The sequence below is a fragment of the Loxodonta africana genome, chromosome 5, assembly GCF_030014295.1.
Source record: "Loxodonta africana isolate mLoxAfr1 chromosome 5, mLoxAfr1.hap2, whole genome shotgun sequence".
Lineage (NCBI taxonomy): Eukaryota > Metazoa > Chordata > Mammalia > Proboscidea > Elephantidae > Loxodonta > Loxodonta africana.
The window spans coordinates 6,005,460-6,030,566 of NC_087346.1; positions in this window are offsets into that span (position 1 = coordinate 6,005,460).

Sequence of the window (25,107 nt, forward strand, 5' to 3'; positions counted from 1 at the left end):
GGGTGGGGGTTACAAGACCATGGTGAGAAAGGCCACACGAAAGCAATCCATCATGGTGCAAATGTGCATGTGTGATATATCAGTTATGGAGATAAACAAGGATTAATTATATGGTAAAATTTAGCATAGTTTACTTGATTAAAACTCTTAGAAAATGAAGAGCAACAGGAAAATTCTTTAATTTGATAAATGGTACCAATAATACATTATCACCATATGTAATGTTAAAACATTTAAAGTTTTTCTTTTAAAGAAAAGACTAGAATGACAACTATCACCTCTGAATCAACACTGTATTACAGATCCTAGGTGGTACAATCAGATAAGAAGAATAATTACTAAACAATCCAATCTAAATTGAAATAGGTGTTATTTTTCTAACTTGTTATTTGAATACTTTCTAAAATTGGTATGAATATTGAAAGAGCCTTTAACAGTGAAGGCAAATTGAGGAAGAATTAGGTGGAGTGGGATGGACTTGCCCAATCCATAGAGGAGAAAAAAAAATGCTACTTATTTTAAAGTGATAGTAATTAACAGATTAGTTATTCACAGAGGATGAGATTAATGAATCCACAAAAGAAAATAGACAGCCCAGATATAAGTAAATGGACATTCAGCTTCTTTCAGAGCAGACATTTCAAATTATTGGGGAAAGAAGGAATCAGTAAATAAGCTGTGTAATTCAATGGTGAAATGTATTCATTACTGACTCTCACATATCCAAAAATCAATTCCAAAAATCAGGTGTGTTAAAGATTTAATTATGAAATGAAAAACTATGAAAAATGTAGATGAATATTTGAAAAAATGTTTTTCTATACTTTTTGTAGGGAAGACTTCCTCAATCAAGACACAAAAACATAAAAAGGAAGAAATTTTTATTAACTGTATTAAGAATAAGAATATCTGTTCATCAAAGACTAAAAAAAAAAAAAAAAAAAGGCCATAAATTTGGAGAAAGCATTTGCAATGAATATTTCTGGCAAACAGTTAACTTAAAATACAAAAAGAAGTCCTAAAAATCAATTAAAAAATAAAATAAAATAATGAGGCAGAGATGAGACATTTAAGATGCCAAGAAATAGATAACTAGAAAGCTTAAACAGTAGTTTATTAAACTTTATGGTAAATGTATAATTAATGGCATAATTGATTAACTTTTTCAAAGGTATCAAAGTTTCCATTCCAAATTTTATATCACATTTATTTCATAAAAAATATTAGAAGTCCTTACAGTTAATAATTTTTTAGAAATGGACCAATATTATCTTTGCATTCTGTGATTCAGTGAAGCAATATTGTAATAAGAACTGTGAAAATTCTCTATCCAAAATAAATGTTCACTGTGAATAACACAGCAAGGCGTTGCCAGGCAATAACTCTAAATTTTGTACATAACTAATTACTCAAGATGGAAGTTGTGTAAACCAACCAAAAAACAAAAACAAATCCAGTGTCATCGAGTCTATTCTGACTCATAGTGACCCTACAGGACAGAGTAGAACTGCCCCGTAGAATTTTCAAGTGGCCCCTGGCGGATTCAAACTGCCGACCTGTTGGTTAGCAGCCATAGCACTTAACCATTACACCAGCAGGGTTTCCGGAAGTTGTGTAATGTGGTATAAAATTAGTTGATGATATCCGTAACGTAGAAAAGAGCTGCATATTCACTTTCATTAATTGTTTCTTCTTTTTCCTACCAGAAGGTAAGAAAAAGTGAGCTGAAATTGACTTTTTTTTTTTTTTGAACTTACTGTATTTTATAAGGAAACCCCAGGGGCGTAGTGGTTAAGAGCTACAGCTGCTAACCAAAAAGTTGGCAGTTCAAATCCACCAGGTGCTCCTCGTAAACACCATGGGGCAGTTCTACTATGTCTTTTAGGGTAGCTATTTTTTTTTATGGGTCGGAATCAACTCAAAGGCAACAGGTTTGGTTTGTTTTTTTGGTATTTCATAAATTTTGTGAAAAATTTGGAATTTGAAAACTATCTGCACTGCACTGAGGACACTCTAAGTAACTCACTTCAGATAAATATGAATACGGATATAGATCTAGAAGTGAACAATCCATTCACTAATTTTTGCCATATGGTTACAATTATGTTGGTACACTGTAATTATTTTTAAATTAGTAATGAGCCTAAAACCACACTGAATAGTAGCTGGACCCATACACTAGTATTTTTAACAGATACAATAGAATGTTATTTTGGATCACAAATTTGGCTTCATTTGTGTCAATAGTGTATATTACAAAATATCTCAGTAAAATGTAAGAAGGAGAATGCTTGGCCAGCTGCCAAATGAAAGCAAGAGATCTCCCTGATAGAGAGGAGTGACCTTTAGGTATAGGAATAATTAACATCTCCAGAATAGCTATAAGCACATGTGAAAGTTTAAGATGAGAATAAATGATTCCACATTCCATCCATTTGATGCTACTCTGTCTTCTTTTAAAAACTCTCCTAAACACGTTATGCTAAACATATGACTCTTCTCCAAACTTTGGCCTACCAAAGACAATGAATATATCTTACTATCCTTTACACTTGTTCTACCACCTTTATGTTGAACCACAATGAGTATGTATGTAAGTATGTGTGTATGTATGTATTGAAATTATGAATTGTGGCATGTCTGCTGCCTCTCTTGAAGCTTGAGACATCATTTTCTCTGGAAAATACACCAAAAAGTGTCAATTTTTGTATTAATTTTACATAATTGCTTTGGTTCTCAAGGTGTTTTGCAACTTATGCTTACGAGATCATTTCTTTCCTTTGACTGTATTTTGTCTCTCCATGGCTTGCTAAAACCCTTGTTTTCCTGTACCTTGGGCTTCACTTAGTTGCCTAAGGACATACATGTGCAGAAGAGGGAGTTATGAATTAAATTTACATATTTTTATTTTAGTCATTCCGTATTTTAAAGATTTTACTTCTTTCTCAATCTTGCAGTAGGCTTTAGTGAATTAAAGGGTTAAAAAAAAAGTCCAGCTAGTATTTTCATTGAACTGGGTAAAATAAATAAATAAATAAATAATTTCAGCACTGCTAATTAATTTCTTTTTTAATATTTAGTATTTAATATGATTTAGCCTTGATTTTTCACCTTTGTCACTTCATAACTTGAAAAGATGATAGATTAAAAATAATGATGCCCTATTTCATGTACTTTAAGTTACTTTATATTTGAATATAATTGCTTTTGTGAACTGCCTCCTTTTGATTTGCATAATTGCCCAAGTACTTAAAACTACAGTTTAACACTTATCTTCAGGTTTTATCAGTAGTCAGTTTTAACCCTCATTTTCTTTATTATTATTTTTTTCTTCTTTTCAGTGAACTTCTTATAAATACCATCTCTGCAGGATTCTTGGGTGGTGCAAACAGTTAAGCACTGGACTAGGGTCGAAATGTTGACAGTTTGAAGCCACCCACAGGCACTTGGAAGGAAGATTTGACATCTGCTTCAGAAAGGTCAGGCACTCCTTGGAAACTCTGTGGTGCAGTTCTACTCTGTCCTATAGGGTCGCTATGAGTCAGAATTGACTCAGCAGCAGTGGGTTTGGTTTTAGTTTTCAGAGAGGTCATAGCCTTAAAAACCCCATGGAGCATTATTCTACTCTGCACACATGCAGTTGCCATGAGTCAGATCAACTTGACAGCAACTGATATTATTGTTAATTAAATCTAGTCAATATGAAGGAAAACCATTTCCCCATGTGTGCATGGAGAAATAGCCAGTTAAAATGTGATATGGTCAGAATATCATATGCCAAGTAGGTTATCACTTTGAAGTTCTTTAGGTCTTTCTTTGCGAAGATCATGTTCCTTCATTTATGTTGAGTGTAAACAAAAAGCATGTTGATGACGTTAAATATATGTTGATTCCCTTCATCTTATTTCTCCCTAGCAAATCAAGTCCACTATCATATCCGAATCTTTATTGCAGTTGGATGGAAAAACCCTGGAGTGTTATGACTGAAAATTACGCTGCCTTCCCTCTCAAAAACTCTCAGTAACTCACCAAACCCAAGCATTCAAATTGTCACCAAGTCTTGTTGTCTTCCTAAGGATCATCCAGTTTTAAACAATATAACTAATAACACCCACTGCTTCTTGCCTGTTATTTTTCAATAGCCTCTTAAACATTTTCACTGATTTCAGATTTGATCTATTCTCCATTACCCATTGCCTTCGAGTCAATTCTGACTCATAGCGACCCTATAGGACAGAGTAGAACTGCCCCATAGGATTTCCAAGGAGCATTATCTTCCTTATAAACTCAGTTATATTAGAGAATTACATGTAATACTAAAATTCAGCCCTTGTGGCTAAATATACAGGCTGGCCTCATTGGCAAAACATTGGTGATAGATTATTCAACCACTTTTCTCTATTTTCATTGTCTACTATCACACTAATCCAAATGATATTCATCTCTTCCCTAGACTTCTACATTAGCTTCATGATTTGTTGACCACTGTCAGCCTTGTCTCTCTGCAATCCTTGTCATTCAGCAACCACAACATTCTACAGAAATGTAAATCTGATCTTATTAGATGCCTGTTTGAAAATAGCTTCTACTAGTCCTCATAGAATGTCATATTTTTTCTTCACAAATTTCTTGCACATACTTATCAGAATATGCAATCTGATTTATGTGTCTCCAGGACTAAACTATAAGCTCTACTAGGGCAAGGATTTTATCTATCATTTTGACTGATGTGTACCCAAGAACATAGCAGGTACTCAATAATGAAAAACTTGAGTGAATTTACTGAAAAACTGACTCTTAACCCCAAACACGAACAGAGTTTTAGCACACTGTCCTCTACAACATTGGGTAACTAAAATAAATCCACTTTTTCGAACACATTTATCAACAGTTCTCAGAAGCCCAATGTTTGAAAGTTCTCCAATCCATGACCACTTCACCTATGGTCAGGTTCTAGGAGGCTGCATTCAAAATTGATGTTCATCACCTAAAATTGTAGCATTGGGTGTACAGGCAGGCCTTTCTGCAACCCGTAGCCTGAATGCCTGAGTTCCTGGTCCAGGCCTAATCTAATAAAAGGGTTCGATGTCTGTTGTCAAAGTAGAAGGCTATTTCTCATTCAATCATCTATTTTTGACCGCCTCACCAAAAGATTGTATAGCAACATAGAGATAAATATACATATTTGCAGTTACCAATTGCTAACAATTATGGTGTTGACAAAGAATATTGAATATACCATGGACCTCTTAGAAGAACAAAGAGATCTATCTTTGAGGAAGTACAGCTGGAATGTTCCTTGGAAGCCAGGATGGATAGACTTCATCTCACATGCTTTGGACATGTTACCAGTAGGGGCCAATCCCTGGAGAAGGACGTCATGCTTGGGAAAGTAGAGGTCTGCGTAAAAGATGAAGACCCTCAATGAATGGATTGACACAGTGACTGCAACAATAGGCTTAAGCATAACAATGATTATGAGGATGGTGCAGGACTGCGCAGTGTTTCATTCTGTTGTACGTAGGGTTGCTACGAGTTGGAACCAACTCAGCAGTACCTAAGAATAAGAACGATAGCTAACAAACACTGGTTTACCTTACTTTTCACAAAAGAGCAATAATTGTACTTAAGAATAATGTTTAATTTGCTACTCACACCTTTTTTCAACTTAATATCATCAACTTAATATCAACAGTTACTATATGTTATACTTAAGGTTGTGTGTTAAATTGGCTGGGCCATGATTCTCAGTGGTTTGGCAGTTACGTAATGATGCAGTTTGGCAGTTATGTAATGATGTAGTTATCCTCCCTTTTGTGATAGAATATGATCAACTCCATGATGTGATCTGATGTGATCAACCAATCCGCTGTAAGGTGAATTTCCTCAGGGGTGTGGCTGGCATCCAATATATGTGGATATGTGGCAAAGCTTGCTGGCTTTTGCTTGCTCTGAATCTTGTATCCAGTTCTTCATCTCCTGACCTCTCGTTCTTGGGATTTGAGACATCGATCTACCACATTGCCTACTGACCTTAGGATTTATCAGTCTTCACAGCTTGTGAGCCAGTAGCCTGCCGTCTTACCAGCCACATACAGATTCATCAGCCTCCACAGGCTGTGAGCCAGCAGCCTATTGTATGACTTGTTGATATTGGATTCTTCAGCCCCTGCAGCTACATGAGTCAGAAAAAGCCGGCAGACTGGTACCTGATCCACAGACTAGGGACTTGCCAGCCACTAGAACCATGTGAGCCCTATCCTTGCAATAAATCTCTCTCTCTCTATATATATATATATACTTCGCTTCTCATTTTGCATCATGCCACATAAGCAAATGAAGGTTCCAAAAGTGTTACTCCATCCACATCATTAAGGTTGACTCTACTTTGAGGAGGCAGCTCTTCCCCACTCATCTTTTGGCTGCCTTCCAACCTGGGTGGCTCATCTTTCAGCACTATATCAGACAATGTTCTGCTGCTATTCATAAGGTTTTCACTGGCTAATGCTTTTCAGAAGTAGACTGCTGGGTCCTCCTTCCTAGTCTATCTTAGTCTGGAAGCTCAGCTGAAATCTGTCCCCATGGGTGACCGTACTGGTATTTGAATACTGGTGGCATTGCTTCCAACATCACAGCAACACACAAGCGCCCAGAGTACAACAGACTGAAAGAAAGAATTAGTCGATGTTCAACCATTTCAAGAGGTGGCATATGATCAGGAACCGATGGTATTGAAGGAAGAAGTCCAAGCTGCTCTGAAGGTATTGGCAAAAAACAAGGCTCCAGGAATTGATGGAATATCAATTGAGATGTTTCAACAAACAGACGCAGCACTGGAGGTGCTCACTCATCTATGCCAAGAAATATGGAAGACAGCTTCCTGGCCAACTGACCAGAAAAGATCCATAGTTATGCCTATTCCCAAGAAAGATGATCCAACCAAATGTGGAAATTATAGAACAGTATCATTAATATCACATGCAAGCAAAATATTGCTGAAGATCATTCAAAAATGGCTGCAGCCTTATGAGTATCGACAGGGAACTGCCAGAAATTCAGGCCAGTTTCAGAAGAGATTGTGGAACCAGGGATATCATTGCTGATGTCAGATGGATCCTGGTTGAAAGCAGAGACTACCAGAAGGATGTTCACCTGTGTTTTATTGATTATGCAAAAGTATTCCACTGTGTGGATCATAACAAATTATGGATAACATTGTGAAGAATGGGAATTCCAGAACACTTAATTGTGCTCATGAGGAAACTTTACATAGATTAAGAGGCAGTTGTTCGGACAGAACAAGGGGACATGGATTGGTTTAAAGTCAGGAAAGGTGTGCGTCAGGGTTGTATTCTTGCACCATACCTATTCAATCTGTATGCTGAACAAATAATCTGAGAAATTGGACTATATGAAGAAGAACGGGGCATCAGGATTGGAGGAAGACTCATTACCAACCTGCGTTATGCAGATGACACAACCTTGCTTGCTGAAAGTGAAGAGTTGAAGCCTTTACCAATGAAGATCAAAGACCACAGCCTTTAGTATGGAACATAAAGAAAACAAAAATCCTCACAACAGGACCAATGAGCAACATCATGATAAACAGAGAAGAGATTGAACTTGTCAAGGATTTCATTTTACTTGGATCCACAATCAACAGCCATGGAAGCAGCAGTCAAGAAATCAAAAGACGCATTGCTTTGGGCAAATCTGCTGCAAAGGACCTCTTTAAAGTGTTGAAGAGCAAAGATGTCACCCTGAGGACTAAGGTACGCCTGACCCAAGCCATGGTATTTTCAATCACATCATATGCATGTGAAAGCTGGACAATGAATAAGGAAGATCGAAGAAGAATTGATGCCTTTGAACTGTGGCGTTGGCTAAGGATATTGAATATACCATGGGCTGCCATAAGAACGAACAAAAATCTGTCTTAGAAAAGTACAACCAGAACGCTCCTTAGAAGCAAGGGTGGCGAGACTGTGTCTTACATATTTTGGACATGTTGTCAGGAGGGATCAGTCCCTGGAGAAGTGCATCATGCTTGGCAGAGTACAGGACCAGTGGAAAAGAGGAAGACCCTCAAGGAGGTGGATTGACACAGCGGCTGCAACAATGAGCTCAAGCATAACAACGATTGTAAGGATGGCTCGGGACCAGGCGGTGTTTCATTCTGTTGTGCATAGGGTCACTATGAGTTGGAACCGACTCAATGGCACGTAACAACAACAACAACAACAACAACAACATACACTTCACTAGTTTTGGTGCTCTAGGGAGCTCAGTCTAAGGCACAATATATTTAGAAGAAAAACTTAATGATGTTAATATATTAAATATCAATCATCCTTACTTAAAAGGTAAAAGAAAATAAGTAAATTAAACAGATATTATCTCTTTTAAATTATGGCACAATTTAAAAAAAAGAAAGATAAACTATATACAGTGCTTAACACAGTCACTGAGCCAAAATAAGTACTAGGAAAAAAAATTTAAAACTATTAAGTGCACATCATTTTCTTTGATTTAGAAGGAAAAACTAGAGGGAGAAAGATAAATTAGGAAACAGAGCACAGCACTGTTAGAAAAAAAAAAGATTAAGACAAAATTATACTCCACATATTAGAAATAATTGAGGAGCTGACTAAACGACTGAAAAAAAAAGATTAAAAAGAAAAAAAACCTTATATATTTAGCTTTTAAAATCATCTATGCTTTTAAATGATTGTATTAAGTAATTTCTCATTGATAGAAACTCTCTACTTGGTTTCGGGGGGCATAAATTTGATGATAATCTAGGTTATTCCCAAGTGCATTGTAAAAGGTTTCTGAATATATTTGGACCATCAGATTTATCTTTTGTTATTATTAGTTGATGAAGTATATTTTGTCTTTAGTATATTACAGTCTATTGCAGAATTTAGGTAGGGATGTTGAAAGATGTACAATTACTTTTACCCAAAGAATTTGGTCTTTGTGCTTGGTTCCAGGGAGATATGTTTTAAACTCTTGGACTTTCCTGAGTGATTGGAATGTCTTCTTTATACTAACAGGGTGACTTCAGGATGTGGGGCTCATAAGACCCACCACATGATATCAACCTGACTTCTGTGAAGAGGAGGGTGGTTGGAGATTGAGTTCAATCATGTGAACAATGAGTCAATTAACCATGTCTACCTAACAAAGCCATAATAAAACTCTGGAAACTGAAGATTGAGTGAACTTCCAATTGGTAATAGACATCACAGAAGGACAATGCTTCCATTGGGTCATAAAAACTTCCAATTTGGGATCCTCCCAAGCCTCAAACTATGTATCCTTTTTTCATGTTGATTCCAATTTGTATCTTTATAATAACCATAAATATTGCACTTTTCTGAGTTCTGGAAGTCATTCTAGTGAATTCTTGAACCCAAGAGGAAACTCTGAATTTGTAGCCAACAGGTCAGAAGTAAGGGTGGCAGGGGCCCCCAAGCTTGCAGCTGATGCCCTGAGAAGGTAGGGGGAATTGTAGCCAGAAGATCAGAAGTGAGGATGTCATGGGGACCCCTGAACATATGACTAGTGTCCGAAGTCTTGGACAGACTTGGAAATCAGGATAATTGAACCCCTAATTCAGGAGGCTAAGGTCAAAAGAACTGCATTTCCAGGTGGTGTCAGAGAAGATATGTAGACTTGGCATCAGAAGACGCAGAGGCACCTTAAATATGGGGCTACTCATTTGTTCTCTGCTCCAAAGTTCTATTACTCATCCCTATTTCTTTTCTCACTGGTACCAGCCAGCAATTGTTGAAACAAAGCACACCCTGTATTCTACATTTCCAGCCCTACAATCTCTCTTTCCCCAATCTACATAACTTTGTGCAAAGAAATCAGGATTTGTAGTCAAACAACACTAAACAGCCATGTTTCAAACCAGGCCCTGGCATGTTCAGAGTTACCTTGAAAAATTGTCTTAGTTAACTAGTGCTGATGTAATAGAAATACAAGTAGATGGTTTTATGAAAAAGAAATTTATTCACAGTTTAGGAGGCTGTTGTTTTTGGTAGTGCCATCGAGTTGGTTCCAACTCATAGAGACCCTATGAAAAACAGAATGAAAGACTGCCCAATCCTGAGCCATCCTCACAATTGTTGCTATACTTGAGACCATTTTTGCAGACTCTGTGTTAATCCATATTGTTGAGGGCCATCCTCTTTTTCACTGACTCTCTTCAGAGCATGATGTTCTTCTCCAGGAACTGATCTCTCCTGACAACATTTCCAAAGTATGTGAGATGCCATCCTTGCTTCCAAGGAGCATTCTAGTTTTACTTCTTCTAAGACAGATACATTCATTCTTTTGGCAGTCCATAGCATGTTCAATAATCCTCACCAACACCACAATTCAAAGGTGTCGATTCTTCAGTCTTCCTTATTCATTGTCCAGCTTTCACATGCATATGAGGTGATCGAGGACACCATGGCTTAGGTCAGATGCACCTTAGTCCTTAAGGTGACATCTTTGCTTTTCCACACTTCACAGAGGCCTTTTGCAGCAGATTTGTACAATGCAGTGCATCTTTTGATTTCTTGACTATTGGTTCCACGTGTACTGATTGTGGATCCAAGGAAAACGAAATCCTTGACAGCCTCAATTTTTTCTGCGTTTATCATGATGTTGTTCATTGGTCCAGTTGTGAAGATTTTTGTTTTCTCTACGTTGAGGTGTAACCCATACTGAAGGCTGTGGCCTTTGATCTTCATTAGTAAGAGCTTCAAGTCCTCTTCACTCTAGCAAGAAGGCTGTGTCATCTGCATAATGCAGGCTGTTAATGAGTCTTCCTCCAATCCTGATGCCCCATTCTTCATAGAGTCCAACTTCTTGGATTATTTGTTCAGCATACAGATTGAATAGGTATGGTGAAAGGATACAACCCTGACACACACCTTTCCTGACTTTAAACTATGCAGTATCCTCTTGTTCTGTCCAAACAACTGCCTCTTGATTTATGTACAAGTCCCTCATGAGCACAATGAAGTGTTCTGGAATTCCCATTTTTTGCAACGCTATCCATAATTTGTCATGATGCACACAGTTGAATGCCTTAGCATAGTAGATAAAACACAGATAAATATCTTGCTGGTATTCTCTGCTTTCAGCCAGGATACATCTGACATTATACAACTGCCAAAACACTGAAAATCATCATCCAGCCAAGTTGACACATAATCTTATCCATCAAGGATTCCTCATGAGCACAATTCAGTGTTCTGGAATTCCCATTCTTCACAATGTTATGCAATGTTATGCATAATTTGTTATGATCTTCCTCCAATCCTGATGCCCCATTCTTCATAGAGTCCAACTTCTTGGATTATTTGTTCAGCATTATTTGTTTAGCATTCTCCGCTTTCAGCCAGGGTTCATCTGATATCAGCAATGATATCCCTGGTTCCATGTCCTCTTCTAAATCCAGCTTCAATTTCTGGCAGTTTCCTGTCAATATACTGCTGCAGCCACTTTTGAATGATCTTCAGCAAAATTTTTCTTGCATGTGATATTAACGATATTGTTCAATAATTTCTGCATTCGCTTGGATCACTGTTCTTAGAAATAGGCATATGGATCTCTTCCAGTCGGTGGGCCAGGTGGCAGTTTTCCAAATTTCTTGGCATAGACAAGCGAGCACATCTAGTGCTGCATCCGTTTGTTGAAACATCTCAGTTTGTATTCCGTCAGTTCCCATCTTGGGCTTCCCTTTGAAATCTTTTGTTCAGCTCTTTTACTTCATCATTTTTTCCTTTTGCTTTAGTTACTTGACATTCAAGAGCAAGTTTTAGAGTTTCTTCTGACATCCTTTTAGTTCTTTTGTTTCTCTCATTTTTTTAATGACCTCTTGCTTTCTTGGTGTATAATGTTCTTGATGTCATTCCACAATTTGTCTGGTCTTCTGTCATTAGTGTTCAACACATCAAATCTATTCTTGAGATGGTCTCTAAATTCAGGTGGGATATACTCAGGGTTGTACTTTGGCTCCCATGGTCTTGTTCTAATTTCCTTCAGTTTTAACTTGAACCTGCATATGAGTAATTTATGGTTTAATCTGCAGTCAGCCCCTGGCCTCTTCCTGACTGATGATATTGAGCTTTTCCATCTCTTTCCACAGATGTAGTTGGTTTGATTCCTATATATTCCATCTGGCAAGGTCTATGTGTATCGTTGCCATTTATGTTGGTGAAAAAAGGTATTTGCAATGAAGAAGGCATTGGTCTTGTAAAATTCAATCATGCAATCTTTGGCATCGTTTCTATCACCAACTCCATATTTTCCAACTGCTGATCCTTCTTTGTTTCCAACTTTCCCATCCCAATCACCAGTAGTTATTAGCACATCCTGATTGCATGTTCGATGAATTTCAGACTACAGAAGTTGGCAAAAATCTTCAATTTCTTCATATTTGGCCTTAGTGGTTGGTGCATAAATTTGAAAAATAGTCGAATTAACTGGCCTTCCTTGTAGGCATATGAATATTATCCTATCACTGACAGCTTTGTACTTCAGGATGAATCTTGAAATGTTCTTTTTGATGAAGAATGCAATGCCATTCCTCTTCAAGTTGTCACTCCCGGCATAGTTGAACATATGATTATCTGATTCAAAATGGCCAATACCAGTCCATTTCAGCTCACTAATGCCTAGCATATCAGTATTTATGTGCTCCATTTCATTTTTAACGATTTTCAATTTTTCTAGATTCATACTTTGTACATTCCAGGTTCTGATTATTAATGGATGTTTGCAGCCGTTTCTTTTCATTTTGAGTCATGCCATATCAGCAAATGAAGGTTCTGAAAGCTTGCCTCCATCCACATCATTAAAGTCAACTTTACTTTGAGGAGACAGCCCTTCTCAGTCATATTTTGAGTGCCTTCCAGACTGAGGGGCTCATCTTCTGGCACTGTATCAGACAATGTTCTGCTGCTATTCATAAGGTTTTCACTGGCTAATTCTTCTCAGAAGTATACCTCCAGGTCCTTCTTCCTAGTTGGTCTTAGTCTGGAAGCTCAGCTGAAATCTGTCCGCCATGGGTGACCCTGCTGGTATTTGGATACTGGTGGCATAACAGCATCACAGCAACACACAAGCCCCCATGGTTTGACAACCTGACAGACCTGTGGGGGTTAGGGGGCTAGAAATATGAATTCTGGGTGCCAGATCCAGGGGAAGTCTTTCTCTCTGTGTCAGTTCTGGGTGAAGGTTCTTGTCATCAATCTTCCCCTGGGTCTAGGAGCTTCTCAGCTCAAGAAATCCAAGTTCAAAAGATGCACTCTGCTCATAGCTCTGTTTTCCTGGTGGTAGGAGGTCCATCTGTCTCTCTGCTTGCCTCCCTCTTTTATATCTCAAAGGAGATTGACACATGATGCAACCTAATTATGTAGATTTTGTCCTGCGTTATTAACATTGTAGAGATCAGGTTTACAACACATAGGAAAATCATATCAGATGGCAAAATATTGGACAACCATACAATACTAGAAATCATGGCCTAGTCAAGTTGACATACATTTTTGAGGCACACAATTCAATCCATAAAAACTGTATTATAGGTACATCTGTGTTCTCTTTCTAAGTAGGAATAATGATATTTACCTGTCATGGATTGAATTATGTCCCCCCAAAAATGTGTATCAATTTAGCTGGACCTTGATTCCCAGTATTATGTGATTTTCCTATATGTTGTAAATGCCTCTATGATGTTAATGGGGAGTACAGGTGGCAGCTGTATTAGTGAGGCAGGACCCAGTCTGTAAGATTGGATTGTGTCTTGAGACATAAAAGAAAGAAACAAGCAGAGAGACAGGGGGACCTCGTACCACGAAGAAAGCAGTGCCAGGAGCAGAGTGCATCCTTTGGACCCAGGGCCCCTGTGCAGAGAAGCTCTTAGCCTCTGGGAAGATTGATGAGAAAGCCAACAGAAATAGAAAGCCTTCCCCTGGAGCTGACATCCTGAGTTTGGACTTTTAGTCTACTTTACTATGAGAAAATAAACTTCTCTTTGTTAAAGCCGTCTGCTTGTGGTATTTCTGTTATAGCAGCACTAGATGACTACGACACTACCCAATAGTATTTTTGTCAGTTTTAAATGATACCAAAACAAACCTGTTGGTCTCAAGTCAATTCCACCTCATAGTGACCATATAGGACAGAGTAGAGCTGCCCCATAGGTTTCCAAGGAACAGATGGTGGATTCAAACTGCCAGCCTTTTGGTTAGCAGCAGAACACTTAACCGGTGTACCACCAGGGCTCCCTTTAAGTGATAGTAGATGTAAATCTACAAATAAAAAAACTACCACATATATCACATACTACTATTAGTGCTACTGTCAGTGCTGTTGAGGTGATCCTGGCTCATGGTGATCTCATGTGTGTCAGAGTAGAGTCGTGCTACACAGGATTGTCATCGGCTGATTTTTCGGAAGTAGATCACTATGCCTTTCTTTAATGGTGCGCATGAGTGACTTGAACCTCCAGCCTTTTGGTCAGCAACCAAGTACATTAAGAGTTCGCACAACCCAGGGACTCCATATGCCGCATACCAGTTGCTATGGAGTCAATTCTAACTTACGGGCGCCCCATGTTTTGTAGAATACAACTGTGCTTCATGGAGTTTTCAAGGTCTGTGACCTCTCAGAAGAAGATCGCCAGGAATTCTTCTTAGGTACCCCAGGGAGAGTTGGAACTGCCAGCCTTTTGGTTAACAGTCTGCTTAGCCATTCATGACATTTGGAAATCCATATATCATATAGTAGGTGCTTGAAAAATAGCAACCTTTTGATTACTTACTTTTTTAATGTAAAAAAAAATTGAGAGTATTGTATAAAGTTTACATAATCTCAGTATTAAATCTACTCTGAGGCCTTAACTAATTTTTCACCATTACTCCTTGTTGGGTCTTCCAAAACAGCCTCCGGCAAGGCCATTTAAGTTCAAATGGATTGTTTGCTCTAGAATCTGATACTCCATCCAGTAAGTTAACTCCATCTCTAAGACACTAGCTTTTTTTTTCTCTTCTTTTTAATTATTGATGTCCTCATCATTCTATTTTACAACTCACACGCACCATCTTTTATCTTGTAATATCATTTAACATAATTCCAGGTATTTGCTTTTTACATTTTTACATAAACACTTTGAATTACACATTTGAAAATCAAAGACAAGCAAGAAGACCTACTAATTACCACAAAAGAAAACTGAAGTTTTATTCACAGTGCTATTTTGTTTCTTTTCTATGCAGCAGAAAGTGTGAAATAAAAGAAATTGTTCATAAAATTAAAAAAAAAAATTAGTTATAATAGTGTTTGGCTTTTAAATCTAGGGGAATAGCAATGAAGAATCACAGTAATCAAATCTGGCCTGAATAGAGCTCTGTGTAATTAGCACATTACACACAATGATAATGTTCTTGTATTTTATTTAATTTTATCTATTTATTTATAAATGCCTGCCATATTGCACCTGGATACTTTGCAATAATTAAAATAATTTAAAAAAATACAAAATGAGACTTAAATTAAAAAGACTCACCAATTTCCCAGCCTGATAAAATAAACACGACTAATTAAAAGCCAGAGCTCTTATTTTCAGCTTGTACTGTGTTAGGAATCTTGGCATATCTATTTATTTGTAAGTTAGAGTGCTGTCCAAATACATAGGGATTTCACCAGTAATTCTATCTAAAGAGCCAAAATTCTAAGTGGTAGCAAATTTTAGCTATGAGGATGTGATTACAGGAAAAATAAATATAAAGTAATGTAAGCCTAAGGGGTTGTTTTCTATAACTTAGTTAATCAAATATGTATCAAGAACTGTTATATATAACACCATGTTCTCTGGAATAGTGAAGTGTTTATACATCAGACATATTTTTCCTGTCCTCAATGTACTTTTTGTACTCTTTTAAGCAAGATATGTAAAAATAAAAAAAATAAGAAAATCTGATGTGTTACATGTCAGAATAGCACAAGTAGCATTAACATGCTATCAGAGTCACAAAATGACAACATATTTAAAATTTAAAAAGTTATTACATTTGGTTGGGCATAAGAGATTAAAAGTTTTAATTTCTTAATAAAAATGAAGTAAATCTTAGTGTCTAGGATTCCAAAAGTCATATATACAAGAAAATGTGTGTTGGTTACAGGCAAAAACAGAGAGACTGCAATTCAGGAGAGATAAACACGTACAAACAGGGATGATGTTTACGTTAATAATATACATTTATGCCAGTACTCATTATCTTACTCAAATCGTCTTATAATAATAATTCAAAATTTTTATTCTAGGTGAATGTGATTTCACATTTGTAATGTGTGACAGAAAGATAGACTAAATGAGATAAAGTGACCTAAAAAATACATTTCCAAAGACTTTGGAGTCCACACTCCCATCGTCACAATAAGAAAAAAAGATAAAAACCAGAACATCCTAGAGGCATCAGAGAACTGAGGTCACAGGACAAACTACCAGGAAATATCCCTCTCCAGCACCCTTAATTTTCCGTTTCGTCTTGTTCTTGTTCTTGTTGTTATCTGATACGGAACCTGCCTATGTCTTATGACTACCCCATGCACAAGAGAACAAAATTTTGCCCAGTCCTGTGCTGTCTCTGCAATAGATTACAAATCAAACCATTTTGATCCATTGGTTTTTGTTGGCTGATTTTTGGAAGTAACTCACCAAGTGTTTCTTCCTAGTCCAAAGGACATCCCAAACTTATGGCCATAGATTTGGAGCTGGTTTCCCATTGTGCCTTTAAGATGCCAGCTACAGTCTTGGGAGTTCGCATGACACTTCTGCTTTTGGACCCGCTGGTTCCTATGGTCCTTTGGGTTTGATAATTCCCCAGACTAACTCACAGACAGTATACCATACTTACAACTATGGCTTTATTGTGGCCAAAAGGACACAAAAGAAGAGAAGCATAGCGAGAGGTCTCGGATGTCTCCAAATGTTAAACTTCTATGTCCTCAGGGGACATGCTACCGTACAGAAAAAAGTTCACAACAACCGGGAACGCTCCACCAACCAGGAAGCTCTTTAAGCCTCCATTTTCAGGCTTCACCATGTGGTCATGGAAAATTACATCATGCCTCTTGAAACAGTCAACTTTAGGCCACCTGGCAGTCTCTCTTGGTCTGGTCAGCCTCCCACTCACTAGCCTGAGGTATGGTTCAGGTTGAAAGAACTGAGAATAAAGGCCAAACTGCTCTCTGTAAGGTGATTCCACACCTCACAGTCACAATAGGCAGGAACTTTAAGAATATGTTTGTGGTTCATGTTCTTGTTTTCCTCTGCTTCTGTGAACAGCAATTTCAGATGGGGAGGATCTCTAAGACTGGGCTTTGGTATGGGGATGGTGTGGAGGAAAGCCACAGAGGATCCACAGTACACATTTAGCAGGAGTAGGGAATAAATCTTTGTTATTGTAAGCCACGGAGAGTGTTGGATTACTTCAGTCAGATAACTGTCAAGAGATAGAAACCACATGGTGATTTGGACAGGAATTTTTTTTTTTTTTTTTGTGCATGGAGTGAGGTATGGGTCTTGTTTCATTTTTTTGCAGATGGATATCCAGTTATGCCAGCAGCGTTTGTTAAAAAGACTGTCTTTTCCCCAGTTAACTGTTTTAGGGCCTTTGTCAAATATCAACTGCTCATATGTGGATGGATTTATGTCTGGATTATCAATTCTGTTCCATTGGTCCATGTATCTTTTGTCGTACCAGTACCAGGCTGTTTTGACTACTGTGGCGGTATAATAGTTTCTAAAATCAGGTAAAGTAAGGCCTCCCACTTTCTTCTCCTTTTTCAGTAATGCCTTATTTATCTGGGGCCTTTTTCCCTTCCATATGAAGTTGGTGATTTGTTTCTCCATCTCATTAAAGAATGTCGTTGGGATTTGGATTGGAATTGCACTAAATGTATAGATCACTTCTGGTAGAAGGTATGTTCTTCCACTTATGTAAGTCTCTTTTGGTTTCTTGCAGAAGTGTACAGTAGTTTTCTTTGTATAAGTCTTATATATCTCTGGTAAGATTTATTCCTAAGTATTTTATCTTCTTGGAGGTTACTGTAAGTGGCATTGATTTGGTGATTTCCTCTTCGATGTTCTTTTTGTTGGTGTAGAGGAATCCAACTGATTTTTGTATGTTTATCTTGTATCCCGATACACTGCTGAACTCTTCTATTAGTTTCAGTAGTTTTCTGGAAAACTCCTTAGGGTTTTCTGTGTATAAGATCATGTCATCTGCAAATAGAGATACTTTTACTTCTTCCTTGCAAATCTGGATGCCTTATATCTGTATCTAGCCTAATTGCTCTGGCTAGAACTTCCAGCACAATACTGAATAAGAGCAGTGATAATGGGCATCCTTGTCTGGTTCCCGATCTCAATGGGAATGTTTTCAGGCTCTCTCCATTTAGGGTGATGTTGGCTCTTGGCTTTTTATAAATGCCCTTTATTATGTTGAGGAATTTTCCTTCTATTCCTATTTTGCTGAGAGTTTTTATCATGAATGAGTGTTGAACTTTGTCAAATGCCTTTTCTGCATCAATTGATAAAATCATGTGATTCTTTTGTTTTATTTATGTGGTGGATTACATTAATTGTTTTTCTAATGTTGAACCATCCCTGTATACCTGGTATGAATCCCACTTGGTCATGCTGAATTATTATTATTTTTTTTTTTGATATGTTGTTGAATTCTATTGGCTAGAATTTTGTTGAGGATTTTTGCATCTACATTCATGCTTGTGATGTCTTTAGCTGGTTTTGATATCACGGATATGCTGGCTTCATAGAATGAGTTTGGTAGTATTCCGTCTATTTCTATGCTCTGAAATACCTTTATTAGTAGTGGTGTTAACACTTCTCTGAAAGTTTGGTAGAACTCTGCAGTGAAGCTGTCTAGACTAGGGCTTTTTTTTTTGTTGGGAGTTTTGTGAATACCTTTTCAATCTCGTCTTTTGTTATGGGTCTATTTAGTTGTTCTACCTCTGTTTGTTAGTTTAGGTAGGTAGTGTGTTTCTAGGAATTCATCCATTTTTCTAAGTTTTCAAATTTGTTTGAGTATAGTTTTTCATAGTAATCTGATATGATTCTTTTAATTTCAGCTGGGTGTGTTGTGATATCGCCCCTCTCATTTCTTATTTGGGTTATTTGCTTCCTCTCCTGTTTTTCTTTTGTCATTTTGGCCAGTAGTTTATCAGTTTTGTTGATTTTGTCAAAAAACCAACTTTTGGTCTTGTTAATTCTTTCAATTGTTTTTCTGTTTTGTATTTCATTTAGTTCGGCTCTAACTTTTATTATTTGTTTTCTTCTGTGCCTGTGGGTTTCTTTTGTTGCTCTCTTTCTATTTGTTCAAGTTGTAGGGATAATTCTTTGATTTGGGCTCTTTCTTCTTTTTAGATGTGTGCATTTATTGACATAAATTTGGCCTCTGAGCACCGCTTTTGCTGTGTCCCAAAGATTCTGGTAGGAAGTGTTTTCATTCTCATTGGATTCTCTGAATTTCTTTATTCTATCCTTAATGTCTTCTCTAATGTCCAGTCTTTTCTGAGCAGGGTAATGTTCAGTTTCCAAGTGTTTGATTTGTTTTCCCTGCTTTTCCTGTTATTGATTTCCACTTTTATGGCTTTATGGTCAGAGAAGATGCTTTGTAATATTTCAATGTTTTGGATTCTATTAAGGCTTGCTTTATGACTAATATGTGGTCAATTCTAGAGAATGTTCCATGCGCACTAGAAAAGAAAGTGTTTTTGGTTGCTGTTGCGTGGAGTGTTCTGTGTATGTCTTTGAGGTCAAGTTGGTTGATTGTGGCATTTAGATCTTCCGTGTCTTTATTGAGCTTCTTTCTGGATGTCCTGTCCTTCATCGAAAGTGGTGTGTTGAAGTCTCCTACTATTATTGTGGAGCTGTCTATGTCACATTCCAATGCTGATAAAGTATGTTTTATGTACCTTGCAGCCCTGTCATTGGGTGCATAAATACTTAATATGGTTATATCTTCTTGGTGCATTGTCCCTTTCATCATTATATAGTGTCCTTCCTTATCCTTTCTGAGGGATTTAACTTTAAGGCCTATTTTGTCAGAAATTAATATTGCCACCCCTGCTCTTTTTTTATTGTTTGCTTGATATTTTTTTTCCATGCTTTGAGTTTTAGTTTGTTTGTGTATCTAAGTGTAAAGTGTGTTTCTTGTAGGCAGCGTATACACGGATCTTGTTTTCTAACCCATTCTGCAACTCTCTGTCTCTTTATTGGTGCATTTAGTCCATTTACATTCAGGGTAATTAAGGGTAGGTAAAAGTTTTTTTTATGAATTTAGTGTTATCATTTTGATGTCTTTTTTTGCATGTTGACAGTTTCTTTTTCCCACTTGGTTGTATGTACTGAGTAGATTTTCTTTATGTATTGTTTTTTCCTCATATTTGTTCTTGTTGGTTTTGTTTCTGCTGAGTCTGTATTTTTCCCTTGTATTTTATTTTGATGAATAGGATAGTTTGTCTCCTTTGTGGTTACCTTAGTATTTACCCCTATTTTTCTAAACTTAAACTTGTTTCTAAACTTAAACTCTTTCTAAACTTGTATCGTCATATCTTCCTCTCCATATGGAAGGTGTATGATTACATTTCTTAGTCCCTATTTATTATTTTAATGTTGTCTTCTTTTATATAATAACATTGCTTTTACCCTGTTTTGGGCTTTTTTTTTTTATAATCTTGCTTTTTGTTTTTTATTTCCCTGTCTGGGTTGACTTCTGGTTGCTCTGCCCAGTGGTCTAGTCTTGGGTTGTTACCTGAAATTATTGATTTTATAACCAAAGAACTCCTTTTAGTATTTCTTGTAGGTTTGGTTTGGTTTTTACAAAATCCCTCAACTTGTGTTTACCTGGAAATGTCTTAATTTCACCTTCATATTTAAGAGACAGTTTTGATGGATATATGATTCTTGCCAGGCATTTTTTTTTCCTTCAATTTTTTAAATATGTTATCCCATTGCCTTCTTACCTTCATGGTTTCTGCCGAGTAGTCCGAGCTTATTCTTATTGGCTCTCCTTTGTAGGTGACTTTTCATTTATTCCTCACTGTTCTTATAATTCTTTGGTTTTGGCAAGTTTGATTATAATATGTCTTGGTGACTTTCTTTTAACATCTACCTTATGTGGAGTTTGATGAGCATCTTGGATAGATATCTTCTCATCGTTCATAATATCAAGGAAGTTTTCTGCCAACAAATCTTCAACAATTTTCTCTGTATTTTCTGTTACCCCTCCCTGTTCTGGTAATCCAATCACTCATACATTATTTCTCTTGATAGAGTCCCACATGATTCTTAAGGTTTCTCCATTTTTTTTTATTCTTTTATTTGATTTTTCTTCAAATATATTAGTGCCAAGTGATTTATGCTTGAGTTCAGAAATTCTAGCTTCTACTTGCTCAGTTCTGCTCCTCTGACCTTCTTTTGAGTTTTCTAATTCTGTAATTTTATTGTTAACCTTCTGAATTTCTGATTGCTGTCTGACTATGGATTTTTCGAGTTTATTAAACTTTTCATTATGTTCCTGAATAATCTTTCTAATTTCTTTAGTTGCTTTATCTGTGTGTTCTTTGGCTTGTTCTGTGTATTGCCTCATTCCCTCCCTGATGTCTTGAAGGGTTCTGTATATTAAACTTTTGTATTCTGCATCTGTTAATTCCAGGAATGCCCTTTCATCTAAAAGATCCCTGGATTCTTTGTTTTGGGAGCCTGTTAAGGTTATCATGGTCTGTTTCTTTATGTGACTTGATATTGACTGTTGTCTCTGAGCCATCTATAAGTTATTATATTTGTTTATGCTTGCTTACTGTGTCATAGCTGCTTGTTTTTTTTGTTTTGTTTTGGTATACCCCTATGGGTTGTTTGAGTGAGCTAACTTGATTATTTTCACCTTTGGAGCTCTGGTGTCCTGTCCCCAGCTGGCTAGAGCTATTATCAGGTATATCAGTCTAGGAGTCCATTCAGTTTTCTTGTATGAATTCAGCTCAGGTTTCCGTGTAGCTGATCATCAAGTCTGTGGTACATGCTCTGTCCTACATTCTTAGAGGGGCAGGGGTGATTGGCATATATACCAGTATCTGATTGCAGCAGGAGACCTCAATCTGAACAAGGCAGGTGGCTGAGAACTGACCTCCAAGTGTCTCTGAGGAAAACACGTCTCTGTTCCCTACAGCATGCTGGTGGGTGGGTTCTGTAGAGGGACCATGGGCACCCAAAGTTTTTGGTTGTAAGGACTGGGAGGTACCAGTTTTTTCTGGACCCCTGTCGAGGGTGGCTGGATGACCTGAGTGGAGCTACCAGTCCTTAGGTCCCTGACGTGGGTAGGTGAGGACCTTGTTTAATAGGCAAAGCAATGTCAGACATCAAACGCCCACCTCTCCACTGCACAGCTAAAATGGTTAGAGTTTACCAGCACAGGACGTATTCTTCCAAAATAGGCCCACACACGGCCATGCAGAAGGGAAAGGTGCTCAAGGTCCATGGATGGTTTATGCCTGTACAGGAGCCGTTTCTGTCCTGAGCTCCCCTAGTTAATGAAGCTAGCAAATTATCTTTTTCTCCCAATTACAAATTTTTTCCTTCCCCAAGGCCAGGAGGATGGCTCTGAGTTGCTCCCCAGGGTCTATCTCAGACCCAGGGATTCAGCCTCTGAAGCCAGCTTGGGGTTGGGGGGATGCACAGTAAAATATACACAAGTACTTAGCTTTTGCCTAGATCGCCATTCTCGTCAGGTTCCAGAGGTGTGAGTAGGCTGTGTGGCTGGCTGCTTCTCCCCGAGGAAACTGTGGCTGAATGCTAGTACCAGCCCGCTGCCACCGCCGCCGCTGCTCCAGGAATGGTGCCTGAGGGCTCTCTGCGATTCAGGTCTGGTAACTCTTCTCCAATTCTGAACAGGCTCTTCCTCCCCCTGCCCCTCAGTTAGTTGTTTAAGCTTACCTTTGATGCTCAGGGCTCCCAGCTTTGGACAGAAACATTTAAATATGAACGATTTAATATGAAAGAGTTAAACGTAATTGTAATTATTTGTGCTCAATCAATCACATAAATTCACACACTATTCTCAGAAGGATACATTTCGCTTCTTTTTTATTTTTCAGAAATGAAGGAACTGCAACATGTAATGTGACATGTCATTGTTGTTGTTAGGTGCCATGAAGTCAGTCCTGACTCATAGGCACCCTATAGGACACAGTAGAACTGCCCCATAGGGTTTCATATAATGGCTACAATTCTTGTTCTATGTTGTTATTGTGTTGTTGTTAGGCATCATCCAGTCAGTTCTGACTCATAGTGACTCTATGAACAACAGAAAGAAAAGCTGCACAGTCAGGGGCCATCCTTACAATTCCATGATTTTTTTTTTCTTTAACATTTTATTGTCATTTAGGTGAAAGTTTAGAGAGCAAATTAGTTTCTCATTCAAAAATTTACATAAAAGTTGTTTCAAGGTGTTGGTTGCAATCCCCACACTTCATCAGTGCTCCTGCCTTTTCCACCCTGGGTTCCTCGTGTCCATTCTTCCTTGTTTTCCTGCTTCTTCTTGCCTTCTCATCTTTGCTTTTGAGCATCTTTGCCCAAATGGTCTTGTGCATGTATTTTTTATTGTATTTTAGTTGAAGGCTTACAGAACAAACTATTTTCTCATCAAACAGCACACACATTGTTCTATGACATTGGTTAACAACCCCATGACATGTCAACACTCTCCCTTCTCAAGTTCCCAAATACCAGCTTCCTTTTCCCTCCTGTTCCTGTCCCTGCCACAGGGCTGGTGCACTCCTTTAGTCTTGTTTTGAAGACTGAGCTGAAAGGGTGTTCAGGGGCCATACTCTCAGGGTTTCTCCAGCCTCTGTCAGGCTGGCAAGTCTAGTCTTTCCTTTTGAGTCATAATTTTGTTCTACAATTTTCTCTAGCTCTGTCTAGGACCCTGTATTGTGATCTTTGTCAGAGCAGTCGGTGGTGGTAGTTGTACTGGACTCAGCCTGGTGGAGGCCATGATAGATGTGGTCCATTAATCCTTTGGACTAACCTTTCCCTTGTGTCTTTAGTTTTCTTCACTCTTCCTTGCTCCTGAAGAAGTGAGACCAGTGGAGTATCATAAATGGCTGCTCACAGACTTTTGAGGCCCCAAGTTCTACTTATCAAAGTAGAATGTAGAACATTTTCTTTATAAACTATGTTATGCCAAATGAGCTAGACGTTACCCACCACCATGGTCCCCACAGCCCTCAGTCCAGCAATTCAGTTTCTCAGGGGGTTTGGATGTGTCTATGGAGCTACACTGACCTTGCCTTGTATAGGTTCTGCTGGCTTCCCCAGTATTGTGTACTGTCTTGCCCTTCACCAAAACTACCACTTATCTACTGTCTATTGTTTTTCCATCCCCATCCCTCCCCTCTCTCATAACCATCAAAGATTATTTCTTTTTGTTTGTTAACATTTTCATGAGTTTTTACAGTACTGTCTCATACAATATATGTTCTTTCATGATTTATTAATTTCACTCAGCATAATGTCCTCCAGATTCATCCATGTTATGAGATGCTTCACAGATTCATCATCGTTCTTTATCATTGTGTGCATGTATCATAGTTTGTTTATCCATTCATCTGTTGAAGGGAATCTAGATCATTTCCAACTTTTTGCTATTGTGAAGAATGCTGCAAAGAACATGGGTGTGCATATGTATATTTGAATGATGACTCATTTCTCTAGTCTAAATTCCTAGAAGTGGGTTTGCTGGATCATATGGTATTTCTACTTCTAGCTTTCCAAGGAAGCGCCATACCATTTTCCAAAATGGTTGTATCATTTTACATTCCCACCAGCTGTGCATAAGAGTTCTGATCTCCCCACAGCTTCTCCAACATTTGTTATTTTCTGTTTTATTCATTCTTGCCAGTAATGCCTGGGTGAGATTGTATCTCATTGTGGTTTTGATTTGCATTTATCTGGTGGCTACAGATCGTGAGCATTTCGTCATGTGTCTGTTAGCCAGTGGAATATCTTCCTTGGTGAAG